Raw genomic sequence first — 20,141 nt, 5'->3', positions numbered from 1 at the left:
GCATTTGGCTTACCTTTTTTTTTTTTTTTTTTTCTCTTTTTGGTGTTGTGATCATAGAAGTAATTTACAACTCATTAAATAGTAAGCAATGCCTCAAGCTAATGTTTAGGTATTAGCTGGTTTTTTAACATTAGCAGAGACAGATCCCTCCTGGAAACAGTGCTGTCTGATTACTTTTAGTTAATAGACTTCAGTATTTCAAACAGTTTTAGATTAACATAAAAACTGAGTGGGTAATAGAGAAAGTTCTCATATATGTCCCTTTCCTTCCCAGGCCTCCCTTATTATTAACATTAGGGGTAGTGGAAAGATAGTTCCTTATGGTTCATCTGCTAACTTCTCTCTTCTCCCCCTGGAAACCTTGCTGGCTTTTCCCATCTCTGTATTTTTAAGGCACTGGGTTTTTGAGTCTAAATTTACTAGAAGTTTTAACATTGGGCTAATTATCTAATCTCTCTAAGGCCTCATTTTCTTCATCTGTCTAACTTCCCTTATTGGATTGTTCAGTGTATTAAATAAGATGGTGTTCACCTTATAAAGCCCTATTACAGGGTCTAATTTTCAACAGCTAGATATTACTTTCCTCTCTTTGAGTTTACAAGATAGTTTAATTACAACTCACCCCCAAAAAAGACTTATATTTTTAAAAATTAAAATTTAAAGTATGTAGCAAATATTTTAAAATGCTAAATACACTTGGGTGGAAAACCCATGAAACTTGTACCCTATGTTGTGCCCATTCAGCTCTTTGCCATTGGTCTTTTTTGGGGGGTTTCATGCAGCCTCAGCGTCCTTCTGAACAGAGAGATGGTCCAGGTAATCTCCACTATTCAAGTGGGGTTGACAGGAGAGTTAAAACAGATTTTTCATTCCTGTAAGAAATTCAGCAAAGTTCTGGAAAACTTCACTAAGGAGAGAGAATTTTAGCAAGCTTTAGTTTTTTGGGAGGCTAGCTTTAAAACAAAATTATCTTCTCAGCAGGAAAGTCGGTTTGAGTGGAAAAGTGGAGGTCCTGTGAATATCATAAGTTTCAAAAAAAGAAAAAAAGCGGGCCAGAAATAGTCCTGGTCATGAAACAGGGTGATGGAGACACAGGACAATACTAGATAAGGAGAGCCTAGGCAAGGAAAGGCCTAAAGCCATCTAAGTTCATCAGAACAAGCTAATATTCTCAATGTTGCCTGCTCTGTTCATGAGTCCTGTTCCCCTATGGTTTCCATGGTGCCGATGACCCAGAAAACATCTATAGTCCTCATCCTTTCGGGAAACAAAGGAAAGCAGCTCAGGATGACTCATGCCACTCAGATATGCTCTGTCTGGCTAGGAACTTGTCAATCTCACTTGCCCCTTTGGGCAGCTGAGGCGTCTCTTTAGGTTAGGAGATATTATTGGACTGGCCCTTGGCTCTGACTTTGTAGGTAAGACCAGACAACTAGTCCCACACATGGGATCTAGGGCTACATGCTGGCAGCCAGAGGAACAAACTCCTTCAGGCCTTCCTTCCTGGATTTCAGCCACTTAAAGAGAGAAACCCTGGGCTTCTGGACAGCTTGGGGAAGATGGAAATGCCTTGGGCTGGGAAGCAGGTGACACAGCAATTGGCTACTTCATAGTTTTTACTGGGATTCTAAGCTTTGGGTTGAGTGTGAGACAGATTGTGAGCTGCACAAAGCAGGCGTGGCAGGTTATATATATCATGTTATTCCCTCTCCCTCTTTTGGGATGTTCAGACTCTGGTTTTCCATTCTCTCCTGTATTAGGTCTTCTCCTCCTCTCACCCTGATGGCACAGAACATCCACCAGGCCTTAGCAGGGGTGACACTGAAAGAAACCCAGTCAGTACAGCACACAGACATAGCTCAGATATCCAGGGACTGTCCGCTTGTCAGTCTGTTCATTACCTAGTGGTTCCTGTGGGTGACTCATTAGCAGCTCTCACTAGATGAATGGAAGGAAGTGGGAGGGTGAGTGGGGGGCCAGGCATTTAGGGGGCAGATGGGAGAAGGAAGATGCCTGAATAGATGTGGGGCCTGAAGGGACCTCAACTGGGTCAGAGCAGTTACTGCAGCTGTTTTGCACTTCTCATTATCTCCAAGGTGTCGCTGCAGCCTCAGATCTCAGTGTAACCTCCAGCAGGTGTAGAAGTTACGTTGGGGGTGGGTTGGTCTGCCCAGATCCCTCTCAAGAGAGAGACCCTCTCCTCTCCTTCTACTGCAGGGGTGCTCACCAGGGCCCCAGTAAAGAGAGCAGCACGGAAGAGGTCGGGCAGGATGTGGTCATGTGGTTCTCAGGGTGCTCAGGAGTGGGGTGGGGGGAGGAACTTTCACAGGCACTCCAGAGGCAGGACCTGGTAAATGCCAAACCACATCCTGTTGTGAGTCCCCGAGATGGCACTAAGGGCAGGTGGGTGGCTGTTATTCTCTATGCTGATGTTACTCAGAGATAAGCAGCCCAGCACTCAGCACTGGGCTCAGACACCCCATCCCTTCCCGGGTTGTCCCCTGAAGAAACCCAATATGCAGCTCCTTACTTCTTGGCCTTTGATTCAAGGCCATTCTCCTTTAAACATGGTTTTTGTCTACTCATCCATGGCCCTGGATCTCTTTCCTAGCTGTGGGATCTGGGGTCCCCACTGTCCCCTTACACCATTGCCACTCTCTGAGGCTGTGAATGATTTGTCTTGGGGAAGAGCTTAGAATCCCAGTTGAGTGGCCTCCCTTATGGGGCTTTAAGGCCTGCAGACATTGCATCACTGAATCCAAAGAGCAGAGCTAGACAATTCCTTAGAGATCACTTTGCCCACCTCCTCACTTTACAGAGGGGACTCTAGAAGCTCAGAGAAGAAAAGTGAGCTGTCCAGGGCCATGCAGCTGAGGACCAGAAACTGTTCTCTGAGTTTCAGCAGCTCCTGGGTCTCAGATAACACTTAGGAAACGTGGGCTTCATGTGGAGCTGAGATCTTCCTATGAATTTTAGGGACTACTTGTATAAGAATAAATAAGTTATGGTAATCATATATGAGGAGGCATGAGGCTGGAGGGGTAAATACGATGAACCATAGAATCAGAAACCTGCAGAAATGAGATAGGTTGGAGAGATGAGCTGAAGAAATATGATAAAATTAAACAAACCCTCCCCATCCCAGCCACCCTCCAAAAGAGAGAAAACCAACCTTCTAAACACCGGAAGGGGCCCATGTTGCTCACATATTGAACACATTGCAGTGCATGTAAAAATGATCAGGGTTGGAGTGAAAAGTGAGCTCTGTGAGTCAATGGAGTGATGTGAGTACAGACATGGAAAGCTGCCCTACCATGGACCCTATATAGAAGATATTGAGGATAAGGAGTTACGCTCCTTCTTGCCCTCTGTAGGTCAGAGTCTCCTGTCTGGACATCACACTTTTAGAAAATGTTTTCAGAACAGAGTGGCTGGGCTGTGGGAGCTGAGAGTCCTCAAAACCATGCCATATAGGACAGAAAGTGAGAGAACTGGACAAGTTTGGCTTGAAAATAATCTTTAGGCTAATACTAATTGTTATAATAGCAGCAGATGTTTATTGGTGCTGTTATAACAGCTTTACGTGTTGTATGGATTAAATAAGATCAAATCACCTATTGTGATGTTGAGGTTGTGATTGAGGCCATTTTGTACTCACTTGCCCCAGGCCACATAGCTAATAAGTGGTGGATCTAAGGTTTGAGCCTAGGTTTCTTTGGCATATATATATATATATATATATATATATATATATATTTTTTTTTTTTTTTTTTTCGAATGCTACAGTTCCATTTATTTGTTGTAAATATTGTTGAAATTCAAATTTTTCTAACTTACTTGGAAAATAATATAGTAGGGCCAATTTGATTTATTTTACATAGTTTCAAACATAAAGAAATAATTACAATTAAAAGACCAGTGTAGAATCCAAACAGATCACAATGCCACTTATGTAAACCTGATTGCATCTCTTTCTCTTCTTTTATAGGATTATAGGGAAATACATGATTTTATTTTAATTGATAGTAATGCTAACATGCATTTTGTTAGGTTTCTGTAAGGTTCACAAATTTGCCTTATATTACTATGTACAACATTATTATAGGTTTATCTTAAAAGATATCTGGCATAGTTCAGGGTATTATTTGGAAATCTAATGGTCTACTCTAATTTTACTAATGAGTGAATTGTTCTCACTCTTAGAAATGAGTCTTTAATAAAGTCCATATTCTCTATATAGTGTTCTCATCTATCTACTGCCTGCTTTTTCCATTCTGCAAACTCAAGCTTTTGAAGCTTCTGCTGATTCTATCTCTCATAGATTTGTGGACTCTTGGATGGAGGTGTCTTAGGAAGGGCTCTCATAGGAGTAAAATTGTGACCATTGAAGGCCACTACAAAGAGTTTTATGAACACCCAATTAGGGCAAAATTCTGCATAAAGCTGTCCAGTGATCAAATGGCCTACCTAGACAAGTCGAGTTTTCTGTCCAAGGGCAAGTTGAACATAACTGGGGAGGGATTCAAGACATAAATTTATGTTTTTCACCACTCAACATCCAGTTAAGATCAAGTTCCACCATGGTAGCGAGGGTGCAGAGGACCAAGGTGTCATTGCTGGACTGGCCTTGTCCTGGTCAGAAGGGGTCCTGTCCAGGACCACTATCAAGTCACTATTTTAAAAGCCACAGAGAGGAAGGGAGAGGGAGAGACAGAAACATCAGTGATGAGAGAGAATTATTGATTGGCTACCTCCTGCATGCTGCATACTGGGGATGGAGCCTGCAACTCGGGCATGTACCTGACTGGGAATTGAATCGTGACCTCCTGTTTCATAGGTCAATGTTCAACCACTGAGCCACATTGACTAGGCAAAAAGCCACTTCTTTATGTTAGTGAGTCTGGCCAGGATGTAGGGGGTCCACAGGAAGCCCTGGAATGCAGTCTTTCTATCAAGACCACTTCTCATACTCACAGAGGAGAGATAAGTTAGAGCAGGCTGATGAAACTTCTGTGGGAATAGTCACAGTTGGAGGCTCATTTTCAAGCCCTTATTGCTGATGTACAGACCCATCCACGCATCTCTGGGACCCCATCTTTCCCAAGAAACTCTCAAGAAGTACAAGTGCAGCAGAGATAAAGACTGTGGATGGAGATGGAGGAGAAGCGATTTAGGGCATGCCCAAATACTGTCACAACACATCTTAAGGAGAGGCAGAGGGGAAGGGCATGTTAAGAATCCAGGGACTTCAGGTCCATAAACACAGTGCAAGAGAAGAAAGTCCTCCAGATAGGAGGGGAGGATGTTTGACCCTAGATTAAGGCAGGAAGTGCTTTGTGTTCCCAGCCCAGATGGGATGGATAATGTCTCACATTGTGGGGTGTCAGGGCCCAGAAATTACCTTTTTGAAAGGATGGGAGTTTGCCACAAATAATGAGAATTAATTGTAATTAAAATTGCTCAGGCGTGGTGGCCTTCTATACTGTCAGTCTTATATAGCATAGGATGATTTCCACATGAACATAGTAAAAGGGAACTTGGTGATGAAAGTTTAAGCAGAGGTCAGTGGGGTTGCAGATGACAGAATCGAGTCATCTATGGGTCAGTGGCAATGCTAAAACTGACCTGGGGTTCTTAGCCATTCCAGAGATCTCCATCAACATCTCTTAACAGCCTTAAATATAATACATCCAGGTATGAGCATGTTTTTGTTGTGCACATATAGCTTTAAGGGAGGTCTCAAGTACAAGTTCTCCATTCCCACATCCATCCCTAAGAAAAAAGACCTCATGAAGTTTCTCCTATATGGGACATTCGAAGCTGTGTGTTACATAAACTGCTTGGGCTGAGGTCACTGGGCTGCCATTCTCTGCGGCACATGGGAGGAGGAAGATGGGGAAATGGCTCAGGGCAGAAAATGGAGATATTACTATCTCTATCAGGATCCCTTACTCTTATCCCAACCTCTCTTGTTCCAGAATCCTTTTTCTTTCTTCTAAATTTATTTTTCAATTATAATTGACATACAATATTAAATTAGTTTCATGGTGATTATACATTTATATAACTTATGAAGTGATCACCAAGAGAAGTCTCATACCCATCTGACTCCATACACAGTTATTACAGTATTATTGACTATATTCCCTATACTGTACTTTATATCCCCATGACTATTTTTATAACTGGTGATTTGTACTTCTTAATCCTTTTCAACTTTTTTTTTACCCACACCTCCAATTCTCCTCCCATCTGGAGATCATTAGTTTGCTCTCTGTTTCTGTGAGTTTGTTTCTATTTTGTTTGTTAATTTATTTCATGTGGGTTTTTTTTATTCCACATATAAGTGAAATTCTACAGCATTTGTCTTTCTCTGTCTGAAAAATTTTTCTTAGCAGAATACCCTCTACATCCATCCATGTTGCCATGTTGTCACAAATGGTAAGATTTCATTCTTTTTTATGGTTGAGTCATATTCCATTGTATATATGTACCACTTCTTCTTTATATAATCATCAAAATCCTTTTTTTTCTTTCTCTCACCCACTCTTCCTTAATCACTTACTTAAGAGAGAAAAAGTCTTTGTCTCGGATGGGCCCAACCTCTTCTAATCCTATCACCACTACCCAAGCTTATGCATCCTGGCCATGAACTGTGCTGTAGGAAGAGTTGTAGGTCTCTGGCAGATACTGATGCTGACAGGAAAATTCTTCTTTTGGGCAAGTGACAGTAACTTGACTAGCCACTACCCATAGGAATCCCAACCCCTCCCCCGCCCCCCCCCCCCACACACACACACAGCAGGATGTTCTCATTATTACATGACCAGTTGAATTCCTCCTGTCTCCTAATTTCTGAATAAATTTCTAAAGGCTGCAGGGTTGAGGTTCCTCTCCTGGGGTGCTACCATGGTGAGTCCAGCTGTGCCCCATGGAATGGTGATAACTTGGGGGACCCTGGGCATTTTTCTAGAGATACTTGACTTCAAGTCTCTTCAATCAATAAGCAAACTCTACTCCTGCACTGGGTGTCACTTGTGAAGTTTGTGCCTAGACTACATTCTGCCCACAGATTTTCTTAATGGGATGAAGCTTAGATCAGCCTGAGGTTGGAACAACTTGATAGGCCCAAGTAGATAAAGAATTGCTTTAATGCCCTTCATTCCAGGAATACCTCTGGGCCCAGAAACCCTCTTGGGGTCCCTTTTACTGGAGTGTCCATGTGTCCTGGCCACTTATGAGGACAATCCTAATTTACCCCTCTTATCCCAGCATCCCATTTTCCTCTCAGTAGTATCCCCATTTTGCAATAAATGAGATGACCTGCCCTATATATAACCTGTGCTCAGTTTCACCCGAGGAAGAATGGACAGCATGGCCAGAATTGGTCCAGAAGGACCCACTTAGATTCTAGAGAAAGAGGAAGATGAAGAATAAACTAACTTCCCAGTGCCTGGGGGTGGAATGTTGGGGGCTGTGCTGTCTGAGACACATCTTTGCTGTACACATGAGCTTCAAGAGAGGTCTCAAGTACCAATTCTCCATGGTTGTAAAGATTTGAAGAAAGGAGACTTCCCTGGGTGAAGTGGCATGTTGGGTGGACACCAGGTGGAGTTTGTAACTTTCTCCACCTCTATTATGTCTCTGGCATTGAGTCATCCATCCTCCAGAAGCCATTCCTTCCTTCCTCACCTTGACAAACCCCAGGTGCCAACCAGCAACTTCTCCCACATCCTCCCACCTGCTGATGCCTCTGTTTTTAGCACCCCCAAGATCACAATCACCAAGCCCACAGACCCCATTTCTCTTCTGTGAGGGTAACCCACCTCCGCCTTGATGTTTGCCCTACTTTTTCTCAGCTCCCTCCTCACAGATATGCTGGAACAAACCCCTGTCCCCCAACAATCCCCAATACCCCATCCCCCTACACCTCATTCCCCCAGCACCCTATCCCACAACATACAGTCCCACAATAACCCATCCCCAATGCCCTCATTCCTCAATACCCCATCTCTCAACACCCCTGTCCCAGTCCATTCTCTCTGGCCCACGCAATGCCCTGTTCTCTCTGAGGCATTGACTGTCCCTTCAGCTGCTCATCTCCCCATCCCACCCTTGAGAGGAACCACCACATATGTCTAAAGAATGGAAGGTGCTGCTTTTTGTGGGTGCTAGTCTAGGACCTAAACTCTGTCCTCTTTGTTTTGGGACTTTTTTTAGCCATTACAAAAACAAATAAGCAACAACAACAACAAAACTGTACTGAAATTAGAGCAATCTAGAGATTATTGTGACTGATGGGAAGTTATAGTCATGTGATGATTTTTCTAGGCCAGCCCTGCCCTGGGCCACATCCTTTTCTGACCCATGTGAGATGATTCAGATAACCCTCTCACCTCCAGTTCCTAGACACTCAGTGTAGTGGGGTGAATAGTGTCCACCCTTAATTTGTGCCAACCGAATGTGACCTAATTAGGAAATAAGGTTTTTGCATATATAAATGTTAAGGATCTCAGGATGAAATTCTTTTGAAGTTAGAGTGTGTCCTAAATCCAATAACTTCTGTCTTAGTAAGGAAAAGAAGAGGGACACTTAGACACAGATACATAGGGAAGAAAGTGATGAAGGCAGACAGAATGTTGAAATGAGGCTGCCACAAATCCTAGGAATGGGAAGAAGCAAGGAACAATTCTTCCCTAGAACTTAACATATATAGACATCAAATATATATATATATATATATATATATATATATATATATATATATATATATATATATATACTAGAAGCCCGGTGCACAAAATTCGTGCACGGGGGGGAGCTGTCCCTCAGCCCAGCCTGCACCCTCTCCAATCTGGGACCCCTCGAGGGATGTCTGACTGCCCATTTAAGCCCGATCCCGGTGGGATCGGGCCTAAACGGGCAGTGGGACATCCCTCTCACAATCCAGGACTCCTGGCTCCCAACTACTCACCTGCCTTCCTTCTTGATTGCCCCTAACCACTTCTGCCTGCCAGCCTGATCACCCCCTAACCACTCCCCTGCCAGCCTGATTGATGCCTAACTGCTCCCCTGCCAACCAGTTTTCCCCTAACTGCCCTCCCCTGCAGGCCTGGTCACCCATAACTGCCCTCCCCTGCAGGCCTGGTCCCTCCCAACTGCTTTCCCCTGCAGGCCTGGGTCCCTCCCAACTGCCTTTCCCTGAAGGCCTGGTTGCCCCCAACTTCCCTCCTCTGCCGGCTTGGTCACCCCTAACTGCCCTCCCCTGCAGGCTTGATCGCCCCCAACTGCCCTCCCTTGCAGGCCTGTCCCTTCCAACTGCCCTCCCCTGCTGGCCATCTTGTGGTGGCCATCTTGTGTCCACATGGGGGCGGCCATCTTTGACCACATGGGGGCAGCCATCTTGTGTGTTGGAGTGATGGTCAATCTGCATATTACTCTTTTATTAGATAGGATAGAGGCCTGTTGCACGGGTGGGGGCAAGCTGGTTTGCCCTGAAGGGTGTCCCAGATCAGGGTGGGGGTTCTCTTGGGGTGTGGGGCGGCCTGGGCGAGGGGCCTGTGGTGGTTTGCAGGCCAGCCACACCCCCTGGCAACCCAAGCAGAGGCCTGGTATCTGGGGTTTATTTATCTTCTACAATTGAAACTTTGTAGCCTGGAGCAGAGCCAAGCCTTCTGCTTGCTCTGTGGCGGCAGTCATTTCTATTGGGATTTATGTATCTTCTACAATTGAAACTTTGTAGCCTTAAGTGGAGGCCTGGGCTGGCCAGGGTGTGCAGAAAGCCTGGCTTCCTCCATCGCTGGGGGCAACCCTAGCCTCCTGCTCTTTCCAGCTCTGTGGCTGCCGCCATTTCTGTTTGGGTTTATGTATCTTCTATCATTGAAACTTTGTAGCTTTGAGTGGAGGCCTAGGCCGGCAAGGGCAGGCGGAAAGCTTGGCTTCCTCCATCATGGGGGAAACCCAAGCCTCCCTCCTGCTCTTTGTGGCCATAGCCATCTTGGTTGGGTTTATTTGCATATTTGCTCCTGATTGGCTGGTGGGCATGGCTGGTGGGTGTGGCAGAGTGATGGTTAATTTGCATATTACTCTTTTATTAGATAGGATATATTTGAGAAAGGGAGATGAAGAGAGAGTTGAAACATCAATGATGAGAGAGAATCATTGATCAGCTGCCTCCTGCACACCCCACACTGGGGATCAAGCCTACAACCTGGGCATGTGCCCTGACCAGGAATTGAACCATGACCTCCTGGTTCATAGGTCGACACTCAACCACTGAGCAACACTGGCCACTGGCTGGGATCCCCTAGAACTTTTGAAGGGAGTGCAGCCCTACTACACCTTGATTATGGACTTATGGCTCCAGGGCTATGAGAGAATAAATTTTGTTTTAAATCATCAAGGTTGTGGTTCCTTGTTATAGCAGCACTGGAAAACAAATACATGCAGGACTCAAGGTCTCTTCATACTCTTGCTGTGGGTCCTGCACCAGAGTTTGGGAGCAGCTGCTCCAGTGTCACCCTGTGACTATTACACCATCCTGGTCTTGACTTGGAAACGTTTCCTGAATTGCCATCTTCAGCAGAACGTGCCAGTGTTTCCCAGCTTACCAGTCAGTTGATCTGTGGACTATGGTTTCTTTACCTGTGAAGTGGGGAAACTAATACCTGCTTTTAGGGTTGTTGTGAGGGAAACTGGGACAACACATGGGCCAGTGCCCAGCCCCGAGTCTGAAGCCAGGCAGGGCATCAATAAGGACTTCATCTTCACCACCCTTTCTTAGCTTTCAGACTTCCTTCTTACCCCTGACATTTGGCTTCAAGTAACTTACACATGAACTCTGTCCCTCCATCGCTGCCTTCTTTTCTCTAATTGCCCCCCCTCCTCTAGTGCAGTAAATGCAACCTGCATGTAGAGTTTACTGAGTAAGATAACCATCTACCCAAGTGGGTGCACTCAGTGTGCTGTATTTGGGGGGGCTTGGTCTCCATCCCTTCAGGTAAAGTTGCCCATTGGAAGGGTTATGTGGCTATAGCACTTCAGCCCCACTGAACCCTGCTTCCTGTCTCCATTCCTCCCCCAGGGCCTGACCCCATGTGTCCTGCCTCTAGGAAATCAGGTTTCACGTGTCAGCATTTTTAACTCCGTGCTTTCTTTAGGATTCTAACCTAGACATGCAGAATAGAACTAAATAAATCTTGTGCTGAAATCCAGAAATAAGATGGAGGTGTTAACAGACACAGATAAAACGTAAATGTATAATAAATGAAACTTGAATCTGAAATTGAGAAATGACAGGGCTTTCTAAGCCACAGGTATGCCCTGTCTTCTGTCTTGTACTGAGGTGGGGGTTATGGTTTACCTGTGCTCATCCTTTTTCAAGAGCCTAGCACTTTACCCCCTCAGACTAACCCTATGTACTGGGCCCAGAATGCCTGGATATAGACTATAAAGTCCACCCCCTACCAGGATGAACAAGAGGAAGCAGCACTGGTCAGAGAGGAAAGTCAGTCACTCCATATACCTGAGAGGTGGTGTTTTACTAAACCAGAAGGTGGGTCTTTGAAGGGCAGAACTCCATAGACACTCACGAAACACTACCAGGTCCAGCATGACATTTTTATTGGTTTAGTTAATCTCAGACTCAGGATTGAGGAACTCAGTCTGCAAGGCAGCAGAGAGAAGGGACAGATACTCGTGTAAGTAGGAGATAAGAGGGCGAAGAGAGAGAATACTTCATTGGGAACACAGACTGGAAGAATGTGAAGGTGAACCTAGGGTATGGATTAAAAATGACTGAGGATGTGCTTCTAGAACTGGTCTCATGAATCCTTTTTCTTGAGCTGCAGAAGAGAGAACACTGTCAGGGTCCCAGGGGCCATGAACAGTAGGAGTGGGTCAGAGGAGACCAACTCTGGCCCCAATTTGGGGTAGGGCAGTCTCATTCTCCCCATCCTCCAATGCTATATTCTATAACGATCCCTATACTTTCTGCCCAGACTGGCAGTCCAGTTATAATTCCCTGGAGGTGAAAGGGCTGAAGTCATGCTCTGAGACCCCCTCCTATCCCATGGGTGATGTTTCACCCTCTCCCTCCACCCTGCCTGTCCACCCTACCCTCCTCCTTACCATGGCCATCAGCACCAAGGCGCTGACCAGCACTGCATACACAGTGGCCTTCCCCAGCAGGATCTCATAGAGGATGGTGGCAGACAGGACCCCTTGCTGATAGGACACTGTTGGTAGGAAAGGAGAGCAGGTACGTACTTTTAAGCAGGTATCTCTGCCCACCCCCACACCAGGGCGATGGGTCCTCCATCCTCTGGTTCCAAAGACCATGGGAGAAGGAGAGAAAGAAGCAGAGGGTCACTTACCTGAGGTGAAGCCACAATCTGAAAGAAAGAAGAGAGAGGGGAATGAATGAGCAGATGAAACACTGTCAGCCTTGTAATCAGCACACTTCAGGCCCAGACCAGAGGAGTCTAGCACTGCCTTCCTGGGTGCCAATATAGCCACATCATCCTTGAAATTCATGAGACACATGTGGCAGCTCTGAAGGAGATGGGGACACAACCACACAGATGCTGAGCTGCCCAGGCCAGTAGTAAGGGGCCCAGCTGCAAGGCTGTGCTGGCTGGGGATCTGAGGAGGAACTAGCCCAAGGTGCCTGTTCTCCTTCATGGTGGGCTCTCATCTTCCCACCCAACTCCTTTAAAAAAAAATTTCTAATCTGGTCTTTGTGGCCTTCTTCCTGGATCTCCCTTACTCTCAGGTCTGACTCCCTCCTTGCCTGACCCTCCAAGGCTCTGCTCACCTGCTCTGCCCCAGACCTCAGCACTGACGTTCTGGGTGATGGGTATGGGGCGGGGGTCCTTCCATTTGTCCTTGTCTTCCTCATCTATCCCAAAGAACTGGACTTGGCAGCGGAAGTGGTTGCGAGGATTGTGCCAGAAGGTGGCAGAGACCCTCAGCCGGCTGCTCAGACAGTAGCTGGAGTCATTGAGGTTGGGTTTCTCCTTGTAGGGCTGAGGGTCTGTGCTGACCCCACTCTGGATCTCCTTCCCATTCACCCACCAGCTCAGCTCCACGTGGTCGGGGTAGAAGCCTGTGGCCAGGCACACAAGTGTGGCCTTCTGTGTCCGGGCAATCTCTGCTTCGGATGGTTCAAACACATTGACCGTGGGTGGGTTCACCTTTTCCAGGTCGTCTGGAGGGGAAGAGAGGTTAGGAATAGGGCTGGTCTGAGAGCTGTCTAGGTTTGGTAGGGGCTGTGTATGTGCATGCATGTGCATGTGTGTGTATGACGAGAAGAAAGGTCATCATAAAGCAAAATTATGTAGTAGGTCCTGATTGTTTGGGTGTCACCGTCTGCTGTCTCTCCATTCTCTAAGGTGGCATGATAAATGGCACTGCCTAATATTCTGAGTATGTTATTTGATTTCTTCCCATCAATAAAAGCTACCTGTCTACTTCTCACCATATTACTTAGTAATTATTTAAATAGAGCACTGGATTGGAATCCAAATAACAGGATCCAAATCTCAGAAATGACTTTAGGACTTCTGCGTCATTTTTCCTGCTCTGAAAGGAGAATCACAACACAGACTGTGCAGGGTGGGTGTGGAGATTAAATGATATAACAATTCAGACACATAATCCTCAGTTGGGTTATTTATATCCAAATCTAAGTGGCTGATGAGGAAAGGGGGTTTGGGGACAAGGGATCATTTGGGAGCAGGGATTGTCTTCAGATGACAGTGTACAAATGGCACATTTTTGTGCACTGAGGTGAGAACACCCTTTTCTATCATGATGCGCTCATGAGCTTTGGGGTTTCCTGACATTTTTTAATGGTTCATGAAGTCATCCTAGCCATTCCTCCACCTCCAAGTACCCTGGAGTTTTCCTCAGCTCAGACAGAGAGCAGTCTCCCCTTATGTCAAACTCAGTGACTCTCCAACCTTCTCTGCCCCTTTGTTTCTACCTGTTGCATCTTTCCCACCAGCAAGCTTCCTAAATGAGCATCTGAGAGCATCAGAGCAACTTCTTGCTCCCAGGTGTCATGATACAATTTGCCCTAAGCCTGTCGGCAGCGTCCTCCAGGCCACAGGCGAAGGCCTTCTATTGGCGGACTTATTCCTTCTGGCCCGTTCCCCGTTTATTTTATCCTGTTTTCTATTCATTGTGTTTGTTTCTGGACAATGCTTTTAAAAATTAAGAAATCTCATTCTCAAGAAAATCCAGTTCAGCCTGGAAGATGGAGGAATGCTTTTCTAATAGAGATGTCATATTTCTGCCGAAATGGGGTCACATCCGCAGATCACACAGGACCCCACACTTAGAAGGACCACACACTTGGTTTAATGGCTGCTGTCACCATTTTGAAGTTCTAAATAATTTTTTAACAAGTGTCCCCACATTTTCACTTTGAGTCAGCTTGTGTCCTGTCATGTCGGCTTCCTGCCCTGGACCTCCTCCCTGCTAACTGCTACTATGTCCCTAGGTCTTCACTGGCCCACCCTGTGTGAAGTGGCCACATCCTAACTAACACATGCAGTACCGGCTCCATCAGCCTTTCTGCCTGAAGCCAGGTTACTTAGCTCTCATCTCCAAGCCCCTGCCTCCAGGGTAACCACAGATGCACTCCTCTGACCCGGCAAACACTCAGTGCTTAGTGTCGAAATGAAAGATGTCCTCTGAGCCATGTGTGAGGCTCCCCATGCTGTTCACTGGTAAATGAGCAGCATGAGCAGAAGCAGGATCTGGTGACACTCTGAAGCACTGTCTATACAGCCCTGCAGTGGAGGCAGGTCTTATCCCTCCATGTATGTGAGTCCCTGTAAGGTGTGAGTAGCTTGCGCAGATGTATGTAGGTAATGTGTGCTAATGAGCTTCTGTGTGTGTATGCTCTGCTTGTGAATGGCAAGGTTTATCTTCCCTGTTCCTGACCCACCTCTCACAGCCCTCACTCCATTATCCACAGGCCAGATCCTGCCCCTCTTAAGACACTGGGTTCACCCCAGCCCCCACCCTCCCCAGTGATCAAGTGAGCAGGGGTGGGGAAGGAAAGCTCTGAATTACAGCAATCCACCCTTTGCTGAATACTCTACAAGAGCCTTCCCTTGTGATCCTCACAGCGATAGTAAGTGGTAGGCTTTGCTGATGATATTGTATATTAGAGGGAACTGAGAATCATACAGATATACATGCCCAAGGTCACCAATCATTAGAGAGCCAGGGGTTGAGACCTGGGTTTACTGGCTCGAAAGTCAAGGTCTGTTCTCCACCCTGGCTGATCACTGGCAGCCAGTGTTTCCCCTGGGCAGCTCAGCTGAGGCCCATTGGTTCCAGCCTAATGAATTTAACTACCAACAGTGCTCGTGGCTATCACATGATCCAGGTAAAGAGTTTTTCCCTCTCTGGCCTCAACGTTCTCATCACCAGGTGACATTTAGGGTCCCTTTGCAGTTCGAAGAGCCCAAGCTTCTCCTGGGAATTTTCCTCACCTCACAGCAAAATATCTGCGTTTTAATGTGTTTGTGATAAATGAGCTTCCACACCATCTATTCTAGACTGTTATGTAGAGTACTCAGTGTGAGAACAATGATTGCAGACTGGGGGAGTGGGGACCCATCTGGGGGTAAGTGGCTGAGGTTACTGTCCCTCCTCTAGGACCAGCGGTGGTAGGACTGGGTGCTGCTTCCCCCTATTACTCCCCACCCCACCCCAGGGGTCTGAGGCTTAGGAGAGACAGAAAGGGTTTTCAGTTTAATTTCAAACACTTCTAAATTCGATCAACAAACCCGGCTTGTTTTGGCTCTTTTCCTCACTGACTCATGTTTCTCTGTATCATCTTGGCCTCTCTCTTCCACTGTGTTTGTCATCCTTTTCCCCTCCTCCGTCCAGGGCACCCTCCACCTCCACCTCCCAGGAGCCAGGTCTGCAGGGTGCCGGCCATCCGAGCTCATCCCACTTTCTCCTGCCCCTCCAGCTCTCTCCGCTGTGGAGCAGTTACCCCCTCCCGCCCTTTCCCCAGCCCAGGTTATCTAGTTTAAGTCTTTTTCTGCAATCTAGCAGCTCTCAGAGCTCAAATAATCCTCTTTTCCACCGCCCATCCTGCCCCTAAATACCCCAGAAAAACAGACCCAAAGCCCCCTTTACACTCTGTCCAAGTTCTCGGACCTTGAGCCCCCCTTCACATCCCCCCCACTTCACAGAGCCGACCCTACCCACGGACAACTCGCGGCGCCCCAGCTCCGGCCGCCACCCTTCTCCAGAGACCCAGGGGCTGGGGCAGAAGGGCGGAGAGACATCCGATTCTTACCTACGACCGTGAGCCTGGTGCCGGCGCCAAAGTACTGCTCATAGGAGCACAGAGACCCAGCCCCGCACGCAAACTCCGCTGCGCCACAGCCGGTTTCCCGCTCCGGGTCCCAGCCCGGCCGCTCCAGTGCAGCGCAGGGGGACCAGGTGCTCAGAAGGCGAAGGGCCCTGCGCCGCCGCCTTCCATCCCGACCCGACCCGCCGATTCCCGCGGCCACTCACCCAGCACGGTCAGCCGGCTGCCGGCCCCGAAGGTCAGGGTGGCGCCCGTGGAGCACAGCCGCGGAGCCCCCCACCAAAACCGCCTGTGCCGCCGCGCCGCTCACCTAGCACCAGGAGCCGCGTGCCGCGCCCGAAGTACTGGGTCTCCCCGTCACGGCCCCCGACCCCCGCACAAAAACCCGCGTGCGTCCTGACGGATGTCCCCGCTTACCTAGCACGGTCAGCCGTGTGCCCGGGCCAAAGTACTGCGTGTTTTGGCTCACAGCCTCTGGGCACAGCACAAAAACAGGCGCCGCTACCCGTGGCCTCCCGGAACCTCCCCACTGCTTTCCCGGTCCCCCAGGCGTCCCCCCTTACCTAGCACGGTCAGCCGGGTGCCCGGGCCGAAATACTGAGTATCTGTGCTCACAGCACCGAGGCCCAGGACAAAAACCCTGCGCTGCCCTCAGCTGCTGCCCCGGACTCAGCCAGGTCTCCTCTCCAGCCGCAGCGGGCACTCCATAGCTCACTCAGCACCCAGAACCCAGAGTCCCCAGGTGCCGCCCTGCCTCTGAGCACAGCCCTCTCTCCATCCTGCCCCACGGAGCGCTCTGGACCCCCAACTGTCCTCCTTACCCAGCACGGTCAGCTTGGAACCTTTCCCAAAGTACAGCTGTCCGGTGTTCACACAGCCCTGGGGACCCAGGCGCAAACCCCGCCTTCCCAGACTCGGGCCCCTTGGAGGGTCCAGAGCCCACTCCCTGAGGGCCAGTGTTCAGGGGGTCGTCCAAGTGAGAGTCCACCCTCCCTCCCACCTGGAGTAGCTTCTTACCAAGCACCGTGAGCCGGGTCCCTGGCCCGAAGTATTGCTCAGCATAGGAGCACAGTGGGAAGGGGCTGCCAAGAATTACCCCCCACCACCACCCCCCACCACACACACACTTCCCCATCCCCCTTGGCGCAGTCTAAGTGCCTCCCTCCTCCTTCCTGGCTTCTCACCTCCCACCTCCAGATGTAGCTGGACATGGTAATCTGGACACTGCGTGAGGTCACCCCCAATTCACAGAGGAAGTCAACTTGGCTTGAGGATAATACAGTGGCGGTGAAATCTGAGGGGGTATTGGTGATGGTTGGGCTGTAGTGGGGAAGTGTTCCAGGCTAGATCCTGCCTCATGCTACTTATAACCCCTGTGGATTAGTTTCTTCATTGGAAAAGATGATGTAAGGTCTTTCCGACAGGACTGCTGTGAGTTCTTGATGAATGATGCATGGGCTAGGACTTTGTCAAAGGTCAGGTTTTAGAGAGGAACTGAATGAGGATCCTACATTGCTGCATTGGCCCTTGGCATTCTGGGAAGTTGAGTCTGGAGCAGTGAGATGTACAGGTGTTCACAGAGTCAGGGTCCCTGCTAGACCTTGTTAGGGACCAGCCTCAGAGACCTCTCCCAGCTACTCTCCCCATCAGGGAGTGAGTCCCCTGTGCTGGGTGGGCCTATTTTCTGAGGCAGGGCTTTTTGTAAAAGCACCTCCTCTACTTGAATCATTGTGGCCCCCCAAGTTGCCACAATGCTACACCATAATACAAAAATGTTTTCTCCCTTCTAGTCCCCCTTCCCCAACCATTGGGCAGAAGCAGGAAGCACAGATGGCAGAGGTTGGTTTGACTGAGTGGGGCTGGGAAAAGACAAACTCAGAGTACACTTAGAGTGGGGAGGGGCTTGGGAAGGTCACCCTGCCAGTGAGGTTGGGGGCAGAGAGGCCCCTCCCTGGAACATATACAACTCTGAGGAGGTCTCCTATGTCATCAGGTCTCCCACCTGCACATTTATAGTCAGGAGATGTAGGAGGAGTGAGGAGTGGGTTCCATAAAGCAGGTAATGGCAACTTATTGCACCAGGACAGCACCCCAGAAACCTCTGTAATTCCCCATTGCTTCCTGAATGAAGTCCAACCTCCTTAGCTTTCACTGATGCCACAGATATTTAGTGAGCATCTACTTGTGCCAGGCCTCATGCTGGTCCATCTTCCTTTCAGCCTTATATTTTATGACTCCTGTATCTGAACCTTGTACTCAACTACACCAAAGTACCCAGAAGTACCCAGCCCCATTGTTTCAACTTTTGTTTATGCCTCTGACTGTCATGACCACTCCCATTCTTCCTTTGAAGAGTTTTCCAGCTTCTCAGCCTCTTCCCAGTCAGAAAGTTGAGCACTAGCCTCTGACTGCATTCCAGTAGATAGCTTGCATTGCTGTTTCAAAGCATCACCTGTATTTCAGCTATTTCTAGTCATGAATTATCCCCTTTAGGAACTGGTAAGCTTGGAGACTGTGACTTGGACATCTTTATTTTCTTGAAAGTTCATAGCAAAACATTGCAACCTATGTACTCAATGAGTGCATATATGCGCACACACATTTGAATGTGTGCATGTGTTACAATGGAGAGGGAAGGCTGTGTTCTGTAGTCCTGTAGATGGTAGGGTATGTGACTATTTCAGGCAGGCTTGTGGTGATACCTGCTCCCAAATTGGGTCACTTTGGGCTCACTCATTTATTCATTCACTTATTCAAAGATAATTAATTCGGTTTATATACTGAACTAGGGTACTATGCCATATCCCAGAGATGCTGTAGTAAAACACAGCCTTGTTATCAGGAGGTGACCATCAAATGGTGTTGTCAGACAAGTGAAGAGGTAGTTTTCATCAAGTGTGGTGTCAGGAAGGAGGTGTGCACAACGCATGATGATAGCAAAATATAGGGTTCATTCAACCCAACCTTAAGAGAATAAGGGGCAAGGAGCTCCAGAGAAGGCCTCTTGAGGGAAGATACTGAGCCAAATCTTTAAGAATAAGTAAGTAGGAATCAGAGTACTCAGTCATTCCATGTAGAGGCGTGCAAAATGGCCTGGAGGCAAATTGCTCAGGGGATTTGGTGATGAGAGGAGTGAGGTAAGTGTGGAATAAGAAGGTAGAGGACAATTGTGGGTCTTTCATGCCATCCTAAGAATTTTGGACTACATGATGATGGTGACAATGAGATAACAAAGAACTTTTGTAGGACTTCTAGAAATAGCAATAGGGTTGATCTTGGGTTTAGGGAAACTTTACTTTCTATCCTTCTGGCATGATCTAGGGACATCTTCACAACCATTAGTTCACTAGAGAGAAATATATAAACTGATTTGTAACTTAAACTAAAGACACAGCTGCTGAGGATAAATCTCCAGGTCAGTGCATTTTTCTCTCAGCTGGGAAACCTGGTTGGTGATAAATGGAGAGAAGAAATGTGCTCAGTGAGACAGCTGACAGGGACAGGAATGACATATATGAAACCAGGCTTTGTTAGCCAGGGGGACATGACCAGTTGGCGGGTGGACACACCTATGTAGGTCAGCATCACCATTTTTCTAGGCTGTTTGGGAGTAAGCCTCTTCACGTCCCATCACCGCCTTTCATATTTCTTAAGTTCCCCACAAGAAGGAGCAGTGCCAGCCACAGGCTGGGTCCGTGGGTACCTGAGGGGACTGCACTTTCCTTGACTACCTCTTGTTTCTATCCTAACTGGAGTCCATGAGAGTTTAGAGATGGAAAAAAGAGATACATAGACACTCAAG

The 20,141-nt window shown here is 47.7% G+C and overlaps 1 gene segment (V, D, J or C); it reads right to left on the bottom strand.

Annotated features, from left to right (window-relative positions):
• Nucleotides 1-11,606: 11,606 nt before the first annotated feature.
• Nucleotides 11,607-17,550, bottom strand: LOC308246833 (T cell receptor beta constant 1-like). The segment is given in 7 exons: nucleotides 17,531-17,550; nucleotides 17,161-17,285; nucleotides 16,546-16,644; nucleotides 12,815-13,207; nucleotides 12,375-12,392; nucleotides 12,130-12,236; nucleotides 11,607-11,843 (listed from the first exon to the last, which is right to left on the bottom strand).
• Nucleotides 17,551-20,141: the final 2,591 nt, after the last annotated feature.

Source organism: Plecotus auritus (assembly GCF_963455305.1).
Source record: "Plecotus auritus genome assembly, chromosome: 4".
Lineage (NCBI taxonomy): Eukaryota > Metazoa > Chordata > Mammalia > Chiroptera > Vespertilionidae > Plecotus > Plecotus auritus.
The sequence above is the reverse complement of the archived record's forward strand: the minus strand, read 5'-3'. Positions and strand labels throughout refer to the sequence as shown.